The sequence below is a fragment of the Rhinolophus ferrumequinum genome, chromosome 15 (genome assembly GCF_004115265.2).
Source record: "Rhinolophus ferrumequinum isolate MPI-CBG mRhiFer1 chromosome 15, mRhiFer1_v1.p, whole genome shotgun sequence".
NCBI classification, from domain to species: Eukaryota; Metazoa; Chordata; class Mammalia; order Chiroptera; family Rhinolophidae; genus Rhinolophus; species Rhinolophus ferrumequinum.
Window position 1 is genome coordinate 31,949,045 of NC_046298.1, and position 19,807 is coordinate 31,968,851.

Here is a 19,807-nt window from a genome sequence, read left to right on the forward strand (position 1 = left end):
AGCTCTGAGCCTGCAGCTTCCTGCTTTGGGTCAACAGAAACCCTGGATGAGAGAATAGCTGGGGATTCCCTATGATAAAGTAGGAAGTTCATAAAAAGACAAGGACCCCAAAACTCTGAGAACCTCATCAGGTTCCCCTTCATACTGACTTTCAAAAAAGACCATAGGAGTTGGACAAACCGGGGAGTAGACCCACCTTGTCTAGGAACCTGCTGATTCTGCCACTCGGGCCTCTTCCGCCGTGTCCACAGCCCAGATCGTGGAGAAGATCCTAGAAGGCCTCAATTCAAATCCCAGCCCCACCGTTCATCAACAGGAATCTTGTGCAAGTGGGGAATTCCTCCGGGCCTCTCCAGTTTCCTCATCTGTTAAAAAGAGAGACACCACTAGCACCAACGCTAACACTGTCAGCTAACTCTCCAACCGTGAGCGCCAGCAACCGGTGCCCTGAGGGCTTCCCATGCCACATCGATAACATTAAATCCTCCAAGCCCTGGTGAAGTAAGAACTGTAATCCCTCCAGCTTATACAGCAGGAAACTGAGGCACAGAAGCGTCAGACCCTATCTGGCCCCAACCCCTCATCTCTGAGAATGCCAGGATCACTTGGCATTTCCTGATTCCAGATTCCTGGACCCCAAGAAAAAGAAAAGAAGTTGAGTCCCTTGTATTATTGTCAACATTTGGAAATTTCCATGCGAACAGTTCTAGTACCTAAAATGAGGCCTCAGAGGGTGCTCAAGGTCTCTACTCTTGATTCCGACCCTATCCTTTCCTGAAAACCCTCTCCGTGCTTGGTGTGTGCAGAGCACCCTGGGATTTCTCCCAAAAAAACCCTAAGAGAGAGAATAGCAGTCCGGAGAGGAAGAGACTGAGGTTCCAAGAGGCTCCAAAACTCAGCGAGATCAGGAGACATAGCAGTGAAGATAAAACTCGGCCTGCCTGACTCCAGAACCTGCCCGAGCTGCCAGACCAGCATTTCTCCAAATGTGCCTGGTCAGAATTACGCAGGGCCTGCTGTAAGCTATGAATCGTGGTTCCACCCACTCCTAAGGAGTCTGACTCAGAAACCAGAGGCCAAGTACCTGCATTTTCAAACAAACATCCCTGAGGGTAAGAGTGAGAACCACCGCCCACACTCCTTGGTAGAACTACATTAATTACCTGTTTCCATTCCCTCGTGGCTTGAGAGTGGCATTGATGGGGTGAAGGAGGATGGAAACCCAGCCCAGGCCAGGCAGGCAGGCCTCTCCTGCCCTCCCTCGCCTGCCTGCAGAGTGCCCCTGAGGGCTGAGCGGGCGCTGCGTCCCCCACTGGCTCCCTCCCAGGTGGGGAACCCACCCCTTACCCCCTCACAAAGAATGGGCGGAAATCCCCCCTCCCTCCTAGGCAGGAATTCACCCCTGCCATTTCAGAGAGCTGTCCCTGGACAGGCATGCAGGGTAGAGGGGGGCCCGGGAGCAGCAGAAAAGTCCAGGGACATGGGGAGCCAGGCCGGGTCCGAGGGGCTGGCAAACAAAACACAGCCCCCCCAAAGCTGGGCCGGAGGGCGGCTGAGCAATCGCCTGTGAAATCTGCAAGCTCATCAGGGCACTTGGAAACCTGGTGGGGACACAACACAGGACGCATCCTGCTCGGAAGAGATAAGAGAATTCCCAGGTTCTCACTGCCTAGCCTCTCCCTAGGGACAAAGAACCGGCCTGGAGCATGGAGGAACGTGAGAAAGATGCCCTGAAGCAAACTCACTGCAGGGAAGCTCCCTGTCACCAGCTTTGGGACAAGACCTGGGGAAGGGGTCACATATTGAGCTGGGACCCAGCTCACTGATTTCACTCATCCCTGAAATCACCCTTCAGGCTGAGTTTCAAGCCCACCCAACCACACACTGGTTGTAGACCCAGGGCCAGTGGCTGTGCCTCTCTGTGCCTCAGTTTCCCCATCTACAAAATGGGGCTGCTGGTAGGAACTACCTTATGGCATTCTTCCAGGATTTGTTTCTTGCAGTTAAGTGTGCAGAGGAACCGCTAGGGTTAATGGAAGACCCACTGTGTCCTCAGCACCTTCCTGTATGACCTGGTCCGGCCCACACAGCCAGTCCTGGGAGTGGGGCATCTTCACAAGTCCCGTTATTTCAGTGAGGAAGCTGGCGTACGTACGACTTGGAGAAGAAGCTTGATGGAGCCAGGGAGACTAGGCTTGGAGCCAGAGGCCACACTCATGCTGTCGTGTAAAGCTCATTCTGAGAGCCTGATAACAGAGTGGCGACTCTAGTTGACTCAAATTACATTCCTATTCCATGGGACCGTGCCATGTGGTTCAGCTCCATCCAGATGCTGCGTATGTGAGCTGTTTGCCAACATCGACAATGATAATAACCAGAGTGAAAGCCAGCGCTTGCACAGAACGACCTACCTGCCAGGCCTCTGCCAGGCCCCGCCCTGCACTTTCCACACAAGGTCCTCCAAACGGCTCTGGAGGGAGGTGCTGTTATCACCCCCCTCACAGGTGAGGTCATTGAGATTTGGAAAGGTTTAGTCACCTGCCCAACATCGCCCAGAGGTAATCAGGGGAGCACAGTGCAGGGACCCAACCTCTGGGAGCGAGTTCTCTTTCTGTCTTCCTTTCCCTCTCAAGGGCAGGGAGCCCACCTTGTCCCTGTCTGCGTTCCCACGGGAGGTGGGCACAGTGGCCAGTGGATGGAAGGTTCAAAAGTTTAAGTTGAATTAGCTCTGATTTTATTTCCCAGATTCTTTTGAGCACGTGGTATTCGAATGGGCTGGAAGAGGCACCACGCTGTTTGGGGCATGCGAGCGTTGGGGCTTGCTCAGTGGGTCCTCAGTAGCTCTTGCCTCTAGGAGGGACCCAAACTGCCGATGATATTTGTTTCCATAACTGCAGGTCAGTAAAATGAGGTAAGGCAAAACCAGTGCGTTTGGGCGGGAAATCAACAATGACAGCGTCCCAGAATACAGCTAGGACATAGAAGCATGACCAGTTTTCCAGGCAAAACACACAGTTTGCTGATATGCTAATATCCCCTAATGAGGCCACCATTCAATATAACCAAGACTTCTATGGTTGGGCCAGAAAGGTCCATAAAACAGAAGCACCAGTGGGGGGGGGAACCCATAGCCTTTCCATCGCCATATTGCTGTCAAAACAGTACCTGCATCTTCAGACCCACCTGCGGCCACGCTTGACTCATTGATCCCACACCTGCCCTGGGTGGCACTCGAGCTTTGCGGAGCACCACCTGGAACCAGACAGGCTGGGCACTTTGCATATATTCTCTCTAGTTTCCAAGTCAAGAAGGTGCTAGAACCCAGGACAGCTCATTCCAAAGCCTGGAGCCTCCCCCACAATTCCAGGGGCAGATTTTGAAGTTTCTTCTTAGAACTCCCAGAGTTCCTGCCAACTACATTCCACTGGAAAACTTTAAAGACATGCTCTTGGAAGCTACCACTTCCTACCTCCCAGTGCCCTGTCTGCAAAGACTGGCTGAAGTGAGTTCAGGGACTTGGGAAGGGGGCTGTGGCAGGTACTGTCGACGCATTTCCTAAGTCATTCACACCCACCCTCTCCCTTGTCACCTTCTGATTTAGAGGAAACCTATCGTGTACCTTACCAGCCTTACTCGTAGCTTCATGTGGCTCGCCAAGTGGCCAGGTTCTGACCTGTGAGATGTGAACAGACTCTGCGGGGTCACCACTGGGAAAGCTTTTGCTTTCCTAATGAAAAAGGCACAGACCCAGCTGGCGCAGTCCTGGAAAGCTTCTCCTCCCTTCCTCCCTTGAATGCCAACATGATGGCTGGAGACGCAGCAGCCATCTTGACCATGGTGGGACAGGCCATAACAGTGTGGTAGACAGAATGGTGCCCCCTGAAAGAAGTGTCCACATCCTGCTCCCTGGAACCCGTGACAAAGTTGCATTACATGGCAAAGAGGCATTAAGGCAGCAGGTGGAATTGTTTCCTAATCAGCTGAGCTTGAGATGGGGGGAGTACCCTGGAATATCCAGGTGGGCCTAATAGAACCACAGGGTCCCTAAAAGTGGATGAAGGAGGTGGAAGAGAAGATCAGAGAAAGAGATGTGATGATGAAAGAAAGGCGGAGAGCTGCACCTCGCTGGCTTGGAAGATGGAGGGAGGGGCCATGAGCCAAGGAATGGGGGTCACCCCTATAAGCTGGAAAAGGCCAGGAAACGGATTCACCCTTAGAGCTCCAGAAGGAAGGCAGCCCCACTGGCACCTTACTTTTAGCCCAGTGAGACTCGTGTCGGATTTCTGATCTACGGAACTGTTAAGATACTGTGTGTTGTTTTAAGCCACCAAGCGTGTGGTACTCTGTTACAGCAGCCACAGGACACTAATACAAGCCATAGGAGATGCATAATTGCTCTTGTGGAGAAAAGGAAAAGATGCCAGCAGCTGCCTTTCTACAGACATCTCATCATGTGAGAAAAAAGTCCCTGTGCTGGTTTAAGTCACTTCCGGTTAGACTATTTGTGACTTGAAGCCTGATACTGTCCTAATTGGCACTACCTCAGCTCGGTAAGCTTTTTATTTCAAAAATTCCTTTCATGAGAAAGAAACAGAATCACCAGCGAGAAATGGGAATTGAACACCGATGACAGCGCCCCAAGGTTTGAAGATGAATTCTGGATGCCCCTGGGACCTTTTCCAAGAAAGGAAGGTATAGTAAGATCAGAATTCCTTGAGCAATTCTCTTAAGAAAACTTTTCCTTCCATATAATGCCCTAAAGCCCGTCAACATTCTAAAAAAAAATGAAACAAATTGTTAATTCAATGTTTATGGACTTATAAAGTGGACCCTAGACAAAAAAGCCAATTGCAATAAACAAAAGAGTTAATTTGTTCGGCGGTAGCCCCTCTGTGGCAGGGTCTCTGGGACATTAGATGTGTTCATTGTTTGCCGCCTTTACAGGATGGGGTAAAATGGCCTCCCGTGTAAAGGGTCACACAGGACTGGGTTCTTTGTGTTTTGCTTTTATGGAAAGCTGTTATTCTTATGACCTCGTTGACGGACAGCCCTGTTTCAGGAACACGACTTTACTGTAACGTGATTTCTAAGCTGCGTTTTCCCAATCTCTTTCATCACTCATCTTCCAACTGGGTTTCCAGGAAGGGGTTGCAGTAAGTTGCCTGAACCGCGTCTGCCTACTCACAGCGGATGAATGACTCCGTGAGTTAGGAAGGTACAGGCCATGTGTCAGGGCCCTGCCTCCTCTGTGCTGGGCACGAGGGAACCAGACTCTGGCGAGGATCGCTTAGCATAGGAATGGGCTTGGGAAGCTCTGCAGACGTTTTATCCTCACTGCTCCAAGCGTGGTCTGACGTCCAGTTATGTATGCAAGAGAGGGTCCAGGGAAAGGTCGGGCAAAGGGCCTGGTATGCGATCAATGCTCAGTAAATGTTTGTTAACTACGGAAATGTTTTTCTAAAACTCACCCTCCCAGGGAAACCTGGGGGATGTTCCCACATTCCAAGGCAGGCACCGAGCCTCACAAGGGCTGAGTGGGAGCATGAGAAAGCGGCTGATGGACCTACTTCCTACAAGGGCCCGTCCTTGGATGTGTGTTGCCGTGGTGATCACAGCTCTCACCTGAGCCAGGTACCTCTTTCCTTCCTCACAGCAGTGCTGTGAGCGGCCTTGTGCTGCCCGCTCTGAGAAAGAAGAAACCAAAACATAGGGGAGACTTAGCGCCGTGCCCACCTCTTGGTGATGTGTGGAGATGGCTGTGAACGCAGGCTGCCAATGGCCCATCGGGGCTCCGATCGGTGACCCCACAGCCCTGCCAGCCACAGCAGAGCCTTCTTTGGCCCCAAAGAGCACAGCGAATTCAGGCAGAGGCTCTCAGCCAGAAACAGAAACAGCTTGGCCCTCCCAGGGCCAAGCTCTGAGTGAAGAAAATTGACTCAGAAAATCTGGGATCGAGTGGGAGCCCTAGAGAGATTTGGGGGCAGCAGGCGGGAGAGGGAAGCAGTGGGCACCCTAACATGCAGCACCTCCCAGGGGTGCGATTAAGAAGGCCGGACGCCCTCCTCCCCAGCATGCCCGCACCTCTACGTGTGCCCACCTTCTCCTGCAGCTTCGCACAACACCCGCACCCCAGGCTAGGACTGAGGGGGCCAGGCCGGAGTTGTTTGGCTTCCACCCCACTCTGGTGATTCTGGGCAAACCCTCAACCTTTCTATGCCTCAATTTCCTTCTTTGTGAAATGACAGTCGTGAAAGAAGCCATCTGCGAGGGAAGTCTTGGCCAAAAACACTGATCCCTTACTTTCCCAACCCCCTAGAAACACATTAACTCATTTTAGTTTTAATGAGGCCATAAATGAAACATTCAGAATGCTAATAAATATCTCATCAGAGGGTTTGTGTTTTTTTTCTTTTAAAGTCTCCTGCATCTTCGAATCAGGAGAGCGACAGGTAATAGATGTGACCACACAGCGCTCTCGGCCCTCTGCTGGCTGCCTAACCGGGTCTGCTCCCCACCCCATCCCTCCTTGTTGACGGGCCTCGGGTTTTGTTTGGCTTGGCAATGGAGCCAACTGAAAATATGCAGTTTCCCAGACTCCTTTGCAGTGGAGAGTGGTAGGTGACACAGTCCCCACCAATGCGACAGAGGGGAACTGCTGGAAAAGGGTCTCTCCAGAACGACAAGACCATGCATCTTCTCTTTAATCTTCCTGGAATGAGTCTCATAGGTGGAGCCTCCACCTTGTGATCGTGAGACCAAAAGGTGTGTGTGTATGTGTATGGGGGAGGGGGACGGGGGGCAGGGGTCCCTGCCGGGACTACCCACCTCCAGCCGCGCCTGCCTGAAACACCCACCCCTCTGTTAGCCTCTCCATTACTGCAACTGAACATGTTCCCAAATGATGCACCCAGCATCTGAATGCAAGGAGCAGCTACCCCCACCCCATCTTAGAGGAGTGAATACAAAAGATGTTAGACAGCCAGTCTCCAGGGAAACAACTCCCACGCAGGTCTAGGGCCCGCCTCCCTCTTGCCTGAGATGATAGATGGCAATGCCATCCAACCAAGGTTCTCTTTCTCCTTTGGGTCAGGGAAAGGCAGTCCACTTCTATTCACTAAAATAAATATTCTGTGTATTTGTTTTGTTTTGTTTTATTCATGTATTTATTTCCTTGGTGAAACCAGCCTCCAGGTTTCCTGAGGCATAAAATGTGACATCCAGACTGCAGTGCTCCTTAGGCTATTGTTCCCTCCCCAAGAGGTGACTGATGGAGATGGTCTCTCAGTGTCTCTGTCTGTGAAATGGGGGTGACCGGACCTCACCTGCTTGGTCTTGCCCAGATGCCTGCCCTGACGTCGTGATTTGACCTCGGCCGGGCTCTCTGACCACGGTCCCGTCACAGTTCACTCTCCCCTTTCAGCCCCCTGGGTGGTCCCCTAGTGCCCCCTCCCCCCACCAGCTCCCTTACCCAGGTGGATGCCTGGAATAGCTCTGTCCATCTCCACACCGGGCTGACCCCTCACAGCCATCTCAAGAGCCTCCCTGAAACACTTCCCCAGGCATATGTCTGTCCTCTCTGATGGACTGCGGGCCCTGACTGAAACGACCTTGCTTGTTGTTCACAGCCGTTAACCTAGAGCCACCCAAGCACCTGGCCCAGAGCCGGTGATCCATAAACATTTGCTGCCCATTGACCAAATGAATCAATGAGTGAATGCAGCGGTTTCACAGTGAGCTTGTGTTTGCAGAACTGATATAATAAAGCTTCGTTTTGCCATGCCAATGTTTTTTCTGCCACAGTGCCATGTCCTTACATCTTGTACCTCGGGGAAAATACCATGAGTGTTTTATCACGTTGGCCCAAGTGTGAGTGAACTCTCACACTCCACAGTGAGAGAGATGGCTAACCCCAGGGGACCCTAGAATTAAATGAAGAATACTCTCGTGCATGTAACAGCCCAAAAGGACAAGAGGGAGAAGTGAAATGTTCAGATAATTATCCTTCAGTTCTTGGCTGCACTTAAGCAGGGATGAAAAGAGGAGACTCACTAGTTGGAAGGGAGGGAAACGACCCTCCAGGGACAAGGAACTGCACATGCAAAGGCCCTGGGGCATAAAACAGAGTGGGGCACTTAAAGAATGGCAAGTGGAGCACATGTCAGGGAGCAGAGAGAGGGCAAAATTAGATCATGGTTGTTGGTTTTTATAACATAACATCATTAATTCTGCTTATAACAATGATGCCTTTATCAAATGCTATGTTTACATACATCACCTCAATCCCTACAACCGCTTATGAGGTAGGTCCTATTATTATCCCTATTCTACTGGGGACAAAACTGAGGCCCACAGAAACAAACTGACGTTCCCCAGGATCGATACCCATTAGGAAGAAGCAGAACTGGAGTCTCAGTCTCGGTCTACCTGTCCACAAAGACTGTTCTCACGTGCCATTTCCCACACACTCCATGCCTTTGGGGCAATATGAAGAGAGCTCCTCATTGCCTTGGCGAGCATGTATCAGCCAGCTCTTCCCACACTCGTGCTGCATAACAAAAGCAGAAATATCATGGCATCCAAGGATAGCACCCTGTGCATCTGGGGTGGTAAGCGAGGTGTCCCTGCTAACACTGGGCTAACCTACTCACCCATCTATGAGTTCCCCTGTGGTGAATGGGGCCGCTTGACTCTGCATGCCTCTCACCCTTCCGTGGACCAGCACAGGCATTGCTCATGCAGATGGCAGAAGCTCAAGAGCACTACACTAGTGGAAGGAGGTAAGTGTTTCTCTAAGCTCCTACTTGTGGGATGTTTGCTAACATCCCATCAACCAAAGCAAGTCAGAGGGTGAAAGCCAGACTCCAGGGACAAGGAAATCTACCCACAACTTGGTAGAAGGAGCTACAAAGTCCATGGCAAAGGGTTTGGACCCAGGAAGGAGTGAAGACCTGAGGCCATTTATGCACTCCACCTACAACAGGTGAGGAAGGCCTGGGCAAGGGCCAGACGGGGTGTTGGAGCAAGAGAGAAGGGGCCTCACGGAGCCCAGATCCTCCTCTGGGAGTAGGCCAGGGTTGTGGCACAAGTCAGCAGGAGAGCTGGAACCCGTGTCCAAACCACCTGCCTCTAAGACCCCTACCCCATGCAGTGGGAGCCTGGGTGGATCACTAGATCCAACCAAGAAAAACAGAAACTTCCCTGAGCATTTAAAAGAGAGAATTCAATACAGGGAACTGGTTGCTCTGGCGATGGAAAAGCTAAGAAGCCAAACCAGTGGAGTCAAGGGGCTAAGAAAGCACCGTCAGGAAGTTGCTAGCACCCCAGAGCTGGAGGGACAGAGAGGAGCCAGGGTTGGCGAGATCCTGTCCGTGCAAGCAGCACCACCACTGAGACAGTGAGCAGGGGGAGGAGACGGGGGAGACCTGCCAGCTTCTCTCTCCTCCAGTCCACCCTCCTGTCTCTCACCAGATCCTCTCTCCAGCCAGATGTTGGGTGATGATGTGGGAGCCTGCGAAATGAAGCCCCTCAGCCCCTGCACGACAGAGTAGCATGCGAGGGACGAGTGCAGGGCCTAGGGGCTGGCAGGTTCACAGAGAGCGAGTTGCTGGGCAACCACCACCTGGGGACAGGTGGCCTCTGTCTCCCAAGTATCCCAGGGTGGTGCTCCTTCAACGGTCAGACCAGTGTTCACAAAGCCCTGCGTTCTGACTGAGGAGCTCTGGGCGGGGGCTGAGACTGCATTTCTAACAGGCTCTCGGGTGATGCTGACACTGCCAGTTCTGGGCCACGTTTCCTATGGCAAGGTACTGGCAGGCATGGGAACACGGCAGGACGTGGGAGCGAGCACCTTCATGGAGATGCCAAGCAGACATTTGTTTAGTATTTTCTACAGGCCCAGCTCTCCTCCCTTCTGAGAGCCCTTGAGGCAGGAACCGTGACAGAAAAAAAAAATATGCTATAGCCTAGCATGTTCAAGAGACTCACCCAGGGTCACCCAGCTTGTGGGTGGCCGAGATGTGATTCCTGGTGGCCCCTCTGGCCGTTTATTTCTGGGATTCCGGGAATTGGCCCAAAGACAGTCTCGATGCATTCTTCTATCCAGCACGTTCCAAGGACCCAGCCTTTTCATTCACAATCTCGAAGCCTCACAACCTGAAAAAGAAATATTTCTAGCTCCATTCTGTGTAGGAGGAAACTGAGGCTTAGAAACTTTCAGGAATTCAGCAAAGGTCACCAGGGAACGTGTGGCAGAGCCCCATGTGCACCCAAATCTGCCCAGCGACGAGAACTTTCCGCCAGACATTACATTATACCCCGCGGCCTCTCAAATTCACAGTTCACTTGTTCAGTCAACAAACTCTGATTTAGCAAAGCACTGTGAAGGCCTGATTAAGAATGTGGGGACTGTGATCCCCTGGCCTGGAGTCAAACCCCATTCCTCCTCAGCCTTGGACAGGAGCTGTGCCACCTTGACAATTCCACTCAGCCCCTCCGGGAACTCCGTGTCCTCAACTGTCAGATGGGGACACTGACATTCCATACCGCAGTGACCTACTGGGACGCACCACCCTGTCATCCCATGTGATACCTGGCACGTTGCGAACTCTGGATAAATACCATCCCTGTTGTGAGTATGTCACAATCCTGATGCTTAGTTTCTAAGCAGGGGAGTCAGTCAACTCACAAATGAAAAAACTAAGGAATTAGTTAAATGACTGAGTGTCCAATATTAGGGTTCCAAGCAAGTGGAGAGCTCTAGGACATCAAGGAGAGCTGCTATCATGCAATAGCATCATGATATTGTTATCCGAGCCCTTGCCCAGGCTGGGTCTGTGGCCACGTCTGCAAGCATCCTGGGACAGGAATCGTGACAGCCCCCAGGATGGGACTATGTCTCCCTCACAGAGGAAGCCTCACTGCAGGGTCCAGCCCAGAATGTCTGAGGCCCTCGCGTCACTCCTGCCAGATGCCTTCCATTCAGAGGCAGCAGTGGCGGCAAGACCACTGAAAGGTGGCCCCCAACGCTCCTTTCTCCAACCGGCTCAGAAGACGTTGGGCAAGTTCGTTTCTGAGAGACAGGCAGGGATTTGGGTTTCTGGTGCTTGTTTGCACAAAGGATCTCAGCCTTCTTTCTCCTGACATGCAGCTTAAACACACTAGCTGACCCTTAAATGGAATCCCCACAATTCCACGGCTTCTTCCAAGAGAATTTCACGGGGGAGGGAGGGGACGCATTGTATCCTGCAGGCTTTATTCCTCCACTGACGGCACAATCTGTTTAGGGTTGAAGACTCGATGCTAAATGTGTCTTCTGGTTTGTTTGGGTGTATTTTTCTCTTTTACCTTTTAACTAAAACACAACACAAAGTTAAGTGCCTTGATTGCATTCAGCTGTTAGGAGGGGAGTAACTATGCGTCCCCACCTTCGCTGGCAGAGATCAAACGTGACGTTCTCAAAAAAACACAAAGCGGAAAGTTTACAAATACAGAACGCAGAAATCTCTGAGCCAGGGATGTGTGCATTCGATGTGCTTGCTAGCCACACAGGTCTCTGTGCTGTTTCCGTAAACCCATATGCAAAAATGGTACTAGGGCCACTTTCTACCCTCTACCAAAAAAAAAAAAAAGCCCAGAAGAGGCCATTATCTTTACATCAGCTAAGGCCCAACCAGCCTGGTTGGCAACTTGAAACATAGAAATATTTGAAGCTGAAATTGGTCAAACAGGCTGGTTGAATTCATCTTCTGAAATAATCTTGCCCCGAACTAGTCTATTCATATACATGAAGCCTGAAAGTGCTTTTCCTTGCTGGGTTTCTGAAACTTAAAATATTTTCAACTAAATGAGAAAGCGTTCACTGTTGAATGTCCTATTAGAGCTGTCACAAATGTGATTTCTGGAAATAAACAAGATCGTAAGAAGGCTGGACGGAGCAGAAAAGTAAGTCAACATTAATAGATGGTGTAATTAAATTATCCCTTAAGCCAAGGCACCAAGTGACACAAAATTTTTTGTGTTAATTCTAATATGTCCACCTCCCTGGGCCTGAACAAATTTGAATGGCTCCTCTCCAGAATTGCTCATTTTATTTTATTCAGTTTCCGTGGAGCAAATAGCTCTCTGTTCTGCTAGTCAACCAAAGTACTTCTACTTCGGACACACAAGTTCATATTTTCGTCGTATCACTTTACAAACGTTCACTTGATACAAACGTGGCTCAATACACAATGTTTATTTTTTATAGGGTTAGTATCTTGCTCAAGAAAATTAGAACTTAGTTTCAGGAAGATTTATTTTCATTTTAACTATTGTTCACTGGTCACTGCCACTCAATACTTAAATGCCTTTCTCCCCAAAAGGCAAAATCTTTAAAGCAGAACAGAATTTATTTAAACAGCTGGGTTTGTGCACAATCATTTTAGTAATACGTTGAGTTGAGTTATGAATAGTTGGTGACTTACACAGTTTGTAAATACATACAGGTATAAAAGCTGGCATGTCTTTTCATTAAATTTTTAAAGACCAATACATGGACTAATTACTACCAGACATGAAGTCATTGTGCTGTGCTACATTTACATATTTCTATGTCTTTAAATAGTATTTCCCATTTGGAGTCTAATGAATTTCCCCCGTCCCCATCTTTTTGTTTTTCCAGGACAAATGATAACATCATTTTTAGGAAAAGAAATACCTTTTTGTTGCTGTTGTTGAATTAGTTTCTTTAAAATAGTTGTCAACGTGCACACGGTTTCTTTTGAAATTAAAAAAACAATATGGCAAATTATCCTGTAAAACTAATCATAGAATCCTGTTGTCCCATGAAGAATCGAAACACGGAAATCATTTAAAAATGTTTTCAAATAATTTTAATTTTGACATTAAATATGTTGAAGAACTCGCTTGATATTCTTTGGGATTCTCTTTAGCAAGAGATAAGGATAGGAAAAAATTGGGGGGAGATGGAGGTTTAAAACCTCTAAGAAGCTGGTGATACTGTTTCAGCAGGTGCTGATATAATGAAATACAATGTCCAGGGTGGTTATTCTCACTTATACATATTCATCACATCAGAAGGAAAACACTGTTTTGAGGAGGTGAGATTCTGATGTCACTAGCAGTACGTGCCTGATTTTCCTTGCCTATTTGTGCGCATATAAAGTTCCACGTAATTATAATGTGCATTCCACATGATTATTATAGGAGAATCGTAAGGACAGCTTTTAGTTCTCAAAACATAAACAGGCAACTGACAAAATATTGAGATCAACGCTAAGCTCCTTCCATTTTTATATTGAACATTTCCAGGAAGTATTTCTTTGAACTCTAGCTGGGCACTGTCTCAGACCATTTCAGGAGGGTGAGACATTTGATAATTTACATTTGGAGTATGTAAATACTTTAAATACTCTGGGATAGTTTGCAAATTTCAGGCGAGGTCTCAAAAAAAGGCTTTCTTCTTACATTTAGAGCTTACTGGACACCCTCTGGGAGAGGTGAAGGGGAGACCTGACAAGATTTGGGGCTAAATCTCAGCATCTATCTTCCCCACCCCCACCCCCATTGATCACTCACTCTAGAAGTAATATCGCCATCTACTGGACAGCAGCCATACCTCCCTAAGAAGGCAAAGGTTTCTGTTTCGGCAATCCAAATTAGAAAGTTTAAAAAATATATTTAAGGTGTAGAATGCCATAATCTGAGGGACAGGAGAACACGAATAAAATTACCAAAAGCAAAGGAAAGTGGCAATAGCCCTTTTCCACGTCTCTGGTCTATGACAATTTCGAAAACTGGCTCTAGCCCATCACTCTACCCCTTCAACAGACCCCAAAGAGGAAAAGGAGTAAGAAAACTGCTATTTTTAATTTCTAAGCGTTTTATAGTAGTTACGAACTTCTGGAGTGAAGGATTATTTTTTTCACCAGTCAACTCCCTTTTTCTTCCCACATTTCCTCGGGGCTGGGGGTATCAGAAAAGCACATACAGGGGCTGCTCAGTTTGTTAGAGCACAGTGCTCGTAACACCAGGGTTGCCAGTTCGATCCCCGCATGGGCCAGTGTGAGCTGTGCCCTCCACAACTAGATTGAAACTACTTGACTTGGAGCTGATGGGTCCTGGAAAAACACACTTAAAATAAATAAAAGTTAAAAAAAAAAAGAAGAAGAAAAGCACATATAAACACACACACACACACACACACACACACACACACACACACACACTCCTTTGGAGTTCTTTAACCTAACAAGGTTTTGCGAACACAAGAACACAAAACTGGGATAACCCAAATATTATTCTAAATTCTTTTTTCAGGGACTTAAGCAAAACAACTACCATTTTTTAAGTTTATGTAACTTTTCCTTATAAATATAATCACATTCCGATTATACATCTACAATTACAAATGTTGATTTCTGGATTCTCTCATGCAAATAACCGTTTGCTTTCGTCTTTCTTCCTGCCTCTAACTGATCACTGGATTTTCCTTGAAATTTGAGCATTAATTGCTTTCTCCTGGTAATTAAAGGCAGGGTATTCTTTTCACGAGAGAACTACATTGTTTTACAATTTCCCACACTGGTTGGAATAGTTTCATGGAAAGGAAAGAAGTCAGTTGTGGCCTAGAATATTAACATGTTTTCTTTACAATCCTCTTAACATTTGACAAGATGTTTCGAAGATTTTTTTTTAAATCGACAACTTATGTTAAATGAAAATTACAATTACATTTTTAAGTACCACAATTCACCCATTTTAAAAGGGGAACATGTTTTACTGAACCTTATTTTTCCTTATTACACATCATAAAAAATAAAAAAAAATTTTAAATGTCCTACGAGCCTAAAGTCAGGCTTGCTATTGTATTACAGTCACAAATTACTTCATTTCATATATTTCATGTGTGTGTGTGTGTGTGTGTGTGTGTATCAAAGTATTTACATTTTGTAACTTAATTTCTCACTTACTAGAGTTTGAAAGATCTGGATATTATAACGGCAAACTCATTTGCTGCTGGAATGAAATGAGAAAATGAAAATTTTTAAAAATTCATTTTATTAGGTAAATTCAGTGGGGACTCACTGTTAGCCCCTGAAATAAGCCAGCCTGCCTCTGTTTACTTTCTCCATCTTTCTGGAGCTTTAACATGAAAACTGAAGTCACTGCATTTGGTAAGTACACTCCCCCTCCCTTTCCTATCCGATGTTTGTATAGAAATTGTAGAGTCTCTTTTCCTAAAAGTGGGGAATGGTGCTGAGGGCTGACAGAGGGAGTGCAGGCGAGGAGCCCCATGGAAAGTTAACTGAGAGAGCAAGAGAGAGGAGGCAGAGCAGGGCAGGACAAACGGGGTCAGAGACACGCAGGAGCGAGACCATGGCGTACTCACAATTTCCAGGGTCTGCAGCTGTCTCTCTGTCTCCTGGTCCCGATTCCAAAAGGAAATGTAGCTCTTTTGTGCAGAACCAGAAATGAACATCCAGGAAGTTGGCCAAATCACTAGCTAAACAATCAATAGAGGAAACACAACAAATTTGAAAGACCAAATTTGGGTTTTTTTCTCCAATAAAGGAAAAGAAAATAGTCAAGGGGAAAGTGGGGGGGGAAGGGGGGCAAGGACATTATTTTAATTCTTTCCTGTGACCTGAGCGGGGTCCCAGGTTAATCTAAGTTCGAATGTGGATATTTGCTCTCCTACATCCACATGGTATAAAGGATCACTGGAATGACGGCAACGGATTGAGGCTTATCGCAACGCCCGAAATCCGCTGTGTGAAACGGCCTGAGTTCCTGCTGCAGATCTGAAATGAGTTTTCCTATGAAAATCCACTTTAAAACGCAGCGACCCCCACCCCTAATGAATGCCTTCAGTGACAGGAAATGTTAACCATTTTAAGCGTTTTATTTGCATTTGCTCAGAAGCTGAGAGAGTGAGGGGGAAAATGTACATTTAATGATTGGTCGTGAAATTGAGATCAATGGAGTATGAATGTGTGTGTTTCTGAGCAAGGTGGGGGGCATCCTGGGTCCTGAATTAGCCCCAGACAAGAGTGACCTCCCCTTGAATTCCCACAGGAGCGAGGAAGGATGTTGCAGTTGAGCCATATTTCAAATTCTCTTGTGTTGTTGATAAATTAAAAGGCAACATCCTTCCACTTTTCAGCTGGGGAGTCTAAAGAAAAGTGCCCATCTTACAATGTTTGTAGTGCCGAGATGTATTTTGTGCGAGTGTTTTCTCCCTGGGATCAAAAGGGGAAAAAAAAGATTTTCCCCCCAAATCAACTAAATACTGAAGCTCAGAAACACACGGAATGTGTATAACATTGTCCTTCAGAAATCCATCTTGAATTTTTTTTTAAAGCTCTCTCTTTGATCAAAAGCCGGCAGAGAATTACATTTTTCCCCATTCTGTTGCATTTAACATGGACTAACACAGGGTGAGTTTAAACAAACAGATGGCCCAGGCATGAATGCTCCTTTCAGTTTGAGTAGCTGGAGGTGGGCTGGATCCAGGGGGTGGGGGTGCAGTTGGGAGGAACAGTTAGAGAGAGGAGAGAAAAGCTGCAAAGTTTAGGGGGGAAGCTGAGACAAGAATAAACCCTGATGCCAAAAAAAAAAAAAAAAAAAATTAACTACCTCTCCGCCGTGAGCCTGCAATCTTCTTGCAAGCGTGCAGGGTAACTGTTGAAATTCTTCTGCCTAAAAGACAAATGGCCTACTTTATTCAAGAGTGTCAAGTAGGGAAACAAAACAAAACAAAAACCCTTCAAAGTATATTTTCAGAAGATAATCTAATGCATAATAAGCGCCCGGTAAGAGGGGCGTGCGGGGGAGCAGCGCCAGCTTCTGGTGAGAAATTCCACAAGGGAGTCGTGCCCCAGCCGCCCAGAGAGGGACTGGGGGGAAACTGAGAAAGGCCAGTCCTGGTTGAGGGTCTTCCAGGGGCGTGAAGCTGGTCTACTGCCTGTGTGGCCTCCTCTGTGTAGACGCTAGGCCACCGACACAACTGCCACGCAGCCCTTGCCCTGTGGGCACATATGAGGGCGCGCAAAGTGGAGGCACAAGCCCTGGGGCAGGTGGGCACTTTGAGGTCACTGCTGCAAGAGACGCAGTTAAGGCTGTATCTCCTCATGTGGAAGAACGGAGGTGCTGGCTGGGTTCTAGTCTCCCCGTGACGAGCTGGCCCTGAACGCTCCTCCTTCACCTCAGATATCTTCCAGAACGCTGCTCCTCTACAGAGGCAAGGAGCCTGGAAGAGGGACAGCTGTCCTCGCCACTTCCCTCCTTAGCCCCGAGATGCCTCACCTCTCCACATCCCAGGTGTTAAAAGAAGTCCTCCCAAATCCCCGCTGAGTGTTTGGACGGGGTCTGTTACCCAGCGCCGAGGCCAGGGAGGGTGATGAGATACAGAGGACATCGCAGAGAACCATCCAAAGACAGCTTTCCCATTTTCCCCCTCACTGCACACACACAAGCATAACCTCTCCTCCGTGTCCCTTCCCTCCCGTGCTCAAGGCGGGCGGAGGGAAGGAAGGGAAGAAAAAGTTACAGGTCACATAGAGTAATTTATTGGTGATAGCGCATGCCCCAGGAGAGTGCAGTTAATTCAAGGCCGGGCGTTTTCTGGAGGCTCCAAGCAGAAAAGAGGAACCAGGATACTAAACGGCAAATGCTGACAAGGCCAGGCTGCTGTGTGGAAATCCGGGAGGCCTCTGGCTCCCCATCACCCAATGACCGCCCCCCACTCACAAGACCCCACCGCGGTCTCTCCATTTCCCAGGCCGCCAGCTAATGTGTGTACTCTGGGCTCTGAGTTGCTCAGATTCCAGTTTTCCAACCATGCTGAGGCAGACAAAGCCCCATGCCTAGAGCTGGCAGGGTCCTGACAACTTAGCCAAGGCTAGAGAGCCTGCAGGGGAGGAAAAGAATGTTCTAGAAGGACACTGAGCCCAAACCCTGGGCCCAGAAGGCGAGTGACACTCACTTTTCTCTTTCACCGAACTTTCTCTGAAACACCAAAAAATAATCCAGTGGTAGCATACGCGTGTGTGTAAAAATAATTTACAGACTACACACACACACACACACACACACACTCGCACACCACACAAACACGGTTCATTTTTAATTTATTTACTTTAAATACCAGGCTATTTCTTCTTACTAAAGGCCTTTCTCATACTGTTTTACACCCCCTCTCTTCACAGAACTTCCCTCCTTAATGTAAACGAAGGCATTTCCCACAACCCTTTTGCTGGAATGTTCTAAAATGCTAGCATCGACACATTTCTATTTCATTTTATTGCAGAAACGTTATTTTATGGCACGGAGTGTGTGGTGTGTGTGAAGAGTGGGCAGAGAAGGGGGGCGTTCTGCTGTAGAGGGGAGGCCCCGCGGTGCCGTCGGCCTCGTATAAATCCTGAAAAGTGACAGTAGAGCTGGCAGGAGAATTTGGGAAACCAACAGACAAAATATACAGTGCAGCCCATAGGCCTCACCTTTACGAGGCAGAGAGCTTCTGGAATGGATGGGCCGGGACCTCCTAGGCCACTCATTAGGCACTTGATGAATTGGACGTGGGGCCCATTGCTCTCCAGGGGCAGCGAAATGCTCGAAAACCAAGTTTTATTAACCTAATAAAATGAAAGGGAAGAAAAAAAAAAAAGTCAGGAAAATTTCAGCTGGAAGAATAAATGCAGGGGACACAGTAAGTTAACCTACTTTTAATATATTTAGAACCATTTTGGCAGCCATGAGCAGTTCCCAAAAAGACCCTGAGTTTCTAATGGTAGATTTCAGCTAACTGGCTAGCAGCACGCAACAGCAGTCTACGGAAATCCAGTGATGCCTGGTTTTCATATTACAAATCAGTACTTTTTCATCCGATTGAACACCAGGGAGGGCAAGAAGGAAACATGGCAGAGAGACGTCTTCGGAGCAACTAGGTGTTTTGGAGAATGAAATGGACGCTGCCCCAAGCGTCCTTGGATACAAAAGGAAGCCATCAGCATCCAGGAATCTCAGAGCTAATTCAAGTAATGAATTCAAGCAAATTCGGAAGCGAATTCTGATAATGAATTAGAGCAAATTTGTCAGGTGCATGCAGACATGATAGGGTCTCTTGTATACACAAATACCTTTGGAGACCCTAAATTTTGGAACTGGCGACGGTGAGGATCTATTTTAGGACAGAAGCCAGCGCAAGCCGAAGCATCTTAGCTCTCCTAGAAGACACGCTGAGCCACTGGGAGCCGCGAGTGGTCATTTCTGGGGGCCACTGTTATGTGGACCTAAGAGCAGGCTTTGTCCAAGGGCCACCCGCTCATGTCACTTGAACCTCCAGAAAGTAAGAGAGCTTTATTGTCTCTGGATCCCAGAGGCAAAGGCTGCTAACGGCTCTGTGTTCACACAATGCCTCTGCACAGTGACGGACGACACATTTCAGCAGTAGCCGTGTCAGTGAGAATGTGCAAAAGAGAGAAAGCTGCCTCCTGCCCAGTTTCCGATCAGGTGCGCACCAGCTCAGAGCTGGCCTGTGGCACCGTCACTCATGTGGCAACACGTCGACAGCAAATGCTTCAAAAACCAGACTCAACAAGCTCTCTGCACCCCAAAACCCCACCTCCTAGATCCAGGAGGGAGGGCTGGTCCTACTCAGTGGCCAGCACACACATCCCTGCGGTCATTCCGTTTTTAAAAATAATAATAATAGATGTATATACACGAATATCATTATATACATGTGCACCCATAATATTCTCTACGCCTTCCTGGGCCAAGTTCTAGCCCCTGAGGCATAGGCGCTGAC

At 48.1% G+C, this 19,807-nt stretch overlaps 1 long non-coding RNA gene across 2 annotated transcripts in view; it reads right to left on the bottom strand.

Annotated features, from left to right (window-relative positions):
• Positions 1 to 18,624, bottom strand: part of LOC117034369 (uncharacterized) — a 127,424-nt gene extending 108,800 nt beyond the window's left edge. For both annotated transcript variants that reach the window (XR_004425079.1, XR_004425080.1), the window contains exons 1-5: positions 18,498 to 18,624; positions 16,636 to 16,698; positions 15,389 to 15,502; positions 9,985 to 10,152; positions 197 to 365 (exon numbers count right to left, since the gene is read on the bottom strand). This is a non-coding gene — a long non-coding RNA (uncharacterized LOC117034369). The remainder of the gene's footprint in view (positions 1 to 196; positions 366 to 9,984; positions 10,153 to 15,388; positions 15,503 to 16,635; positions 16,699 to 18,497) is intronic.
• Between the last annotated feature and the right edge of the window lie 1,183 nt (positions 18,625 to 19,807).